This window comes from Poecilia formosa, unplaced genomic scaffold, assembly GCF_000485575.1.
Source record: "Poecilia formosa unplaced genomic scaffold, Poecilia_formosa-5.1.2 Scaffold39, whole genome shotgun sequence".
Taxonomy (NCBI): domain Eukaryota; kingdom Metazoa; phylum Chordata; class Actinopteri; order Cyprinodontiformes; family Poeciliidae; genus Poecilia; species Poecilia formosa.
Genome location: NW_006799978.1, coordinates 2,537,568 through 2,539,580, shown reverse-complemented (window position 1 = coordinate 2,539,580; position 2,013 = coordinate 2,537,568).

Sequence of the window (2,013 nt, the reverse complement as noted above, 5' to 3'; positions counted from 1 at the left end):
TGTTGTTCAAAATTGGGTTTGTAACAGTTTAAAATAAAAAATAAAAATTCATTTTATCAAGTGTAAATTTTTGGAAATCTGATTTCTGAATTTCTGAAGCTGTTTGTTTATAAGTTTAACAAAGCATTATTCATAGATTTTATTTGTGTTTAGTCTGAAACAACCACTAGAGGTCAGTAAAGAAAATTAGCACATCAGTTCTTTCAGCTAAAGACATTTTTTACAGTGATGCAGAAATGGGTTAGTTATCTTTACTGACTACACACTAAACAATAAATCAACAAAACATTTTAATAGATTTTTCAGTAATTAAAACTGTACACTCAGTATTGGCTCACGTTAAGTTGAAGTTTAACACTTATAATCAACACCAGTATATGAATCTCGTTCTGCAAAATTGGAGGAAATCCGACTGAATTTCACAAAGGAAAGAAAGTGTAGGATTCTTCTGGACGAATGTTGCATCCTGGTATTTTCCTGACTTTATGAGGTATCATGGCAGGTAATGAAGCAGAAAGGTCAGAGGGAATGTGTTTTTATCCTCTCTAAACCAATAGGTTGGATTCCCACTTTTCACGCCCCAGCTCTGTGACTGCACCTGCTGCCCTTTTGGTTAAAACAATACATATACCACACTCACTCATACATCAGATCACCAATTTCCCATCTTATTGGCAATGTCACTCAGAGGACTGGGATATACTGCAGAATAGATTTACTGCCAAGGCTTTCTGTCAGACTCAGACATGATACAAACAGGTTGTAATGTAAGCCATACATTATGAATCCAATTTGTTTGGTGAGATCAAGTATTTGAGGTGAAAAGTAAAATCTACACTCTACCACTAGATGGCAGTATGCTTGTGAATACGGAGCCAAACATCCGCTTTGGATAACTCAGCAATTTTGTTGACCAACAATCAACAAAACTGATTTTGTTGATAATAAAAAAATCAATTAATAATAATAATAATAATAATAATAATAATAATAATAATAATAATAATAATATAGATCAACAACACTTTGGGAAAAAAAATCTTTAAAACATTGACAAACTTTTGCACTCTAGTGTATGCATAGTGAAAACTAAACATAAGGAAATGCAGCGATCACCACCCACCTCTGTTCCTAATATGAGCTCATCTGATAAAAGTCGATTTTGAAACAGCTTGATTTTCTAACATATTAGAATAAGTGGACAGTTAGCCAAAGGGGAATAAAAGACTTTTAAAATGTTCTGCAAAATCCAATTAAAAACAGTATTCCTCATCTCTCATCCAAAATGCTTCTCCAGACCTGAGCAGAGGTTGGAAGCATCATCCTAATGTAGTCAGACGTTCACACTGTAGGGCTGTTAAGGTCACTAATGAGCCCTTTAGGGTCACATGAGCAGCAGGCCGCACCATCTGGTTTAATTTTAGGGTTGTTGTCATGTCACTGAATGATCCAAGCACATCATCTAATGATGTTATGTGAGTTAATTTCATACTGCCTTAGTGTCAGGAACAAATAATCTTTTTATTTTCCTGAGATAAAGAATGCTATGAAGAAATCATTGTTTTCATAACTACTGTTTGTATTTTTACCACAAACTGGGTGCCCTTAAGTTGTTAAAATAAAATATCAGTCAAGTTTAAGTCCAACTTGTGTTCCCAGGCAGCCTTGGACAGGCTGAGGGTGAAGTGATAATGTTGTTCTCCCTTGACGCTGTGATATAGAAAAGGCCTTTAACATGCTTCATTTAACATTATGATTTTTTTTCAACTGCCAAATTTTTTTCCTTGTTGCTTTTAATTCTCTAAAAACCATATTAGTTTTTTTTAGTTATATACATATATTTCAAAACATATGTATTTGTTTTAAGCAACTTTAGCTTTTACAATTTTATTCTGCACAAATAAAATGTACTTTAATATTTAAGCATTTTAACTTTAAAATGTGTCAATTGTTTTCTCTCTTCTTTGACAAAAATTTATGTTTTTGGCTTTAACAACAGCAAATACCAAGTCA